This window comes from Neolamprologus multifasciatus, chromosome 5 (genome assembly GCF_963576455.1).
Source record: "Neolamprologus multifasciatus chromosome 5, fNeoMul1.2, whole genome shotgun sequence".
NCBI classification, from domain to species: Eukaryota; Metazoa; Chordata; class Actinopteri; order Cichliformes; family Cichlidae; genus Neolamprologus; species Neolamprologus multifasciatus.
In genome coordinates, this window is record NC_140443.1 from 1650001 (window position 1) to 1651173 (window position 1173).

A 1173-nucleotide genomic window follows, 5' to 3' on the forward strand; every position below is an offset into this window, starting at 1 on the left:
TTAATCTCAGCTAAACCGATTTACTCAGGAACAAATAAAATACTAAAAAAGCCAAACAGTAACATTTGTAAGTTATCTAAGTGACTTATATATCATGTTTAACCTGAGTAGCGAAAGACAGCGGTGGGTTTGAAAACGATTAGCCGGGAGTCCGGTGTTCTCACGGCTCTAGTGAGCCTAGCCCCCGGCTAGCTATCGAGCTAGTGGCTAACAGACGTCTCCGAAAACGTCGGAGCGCTTTTGAAAATATGTGGTGTCTTGATAAACTGAGCAGATATTTGAGGTTTACACAGCTACATTCTCACCTGAAAATATGTTAAACGTTTATTTTGTGACCCAGAAAGAATAATAAGAGTAATATTAAAACTAACTAGCTGCCGCCATTGTTGGAAACTGAGCTGGGCTGCGCTATGAATTCTTGGACACAGCTTCTTCTTCTTCTTCGGGGTTTAACGGCAGCTGGCATCCTTGTACATGCAGTGCTGCCATCTTCTGTTTCAGTCCGTTATTACACTCTTAAATCCTACTACTTATTCCTGCGTCTTTTGGGATCTTACAAAGCTTCAAACGACATCGACTATTAAATCAGTCGTCGACGATTTTGATAGTCGACTAATCGTGGCAGCCCTAGCACTCATACTGTTTCACCTTAAAAATAAGTCAGTTTTTACAGTGTGGATGGAAAATAATCTTCACTGGACGATAAACACAATCATAACGATGCTTCGTCCCTCTGCGGCCCACGACATCTACTAGCCGGTGTCACCGTGGGGTCCCTGCCAGCCCCGGTCATCGGCACAAGAAAACAGCATCCGTCTCCGAGATCCTCTTGGCTCCGTTTCTGAGGAGCTGTCCCGTCACCACAGTACCAGGCGTTTTTTCTTTGCATCTTTATCTTTGTCCTCAGAGCGACGGTACATTTTACACACTGTCAGTCAGATATGCTTAAAAACGCAGCTCTGCGTCTTGATTTACTCTCCTCTCCCTCTTCTTTGTCAGTTAAATCGTTTTTTTCACAGTAACAATATTTTGCCATATTATGACAGGGCGGCAGAGAAACGAGCCCCACGCTCACGTAAAGATAAACAATTTATGTGGAGGTAAAAAAGAAGTTAAATTATTAAAAATCTTCAAGTGACACTAATGTATCAGTGCGATTCTAATCCTGATGTG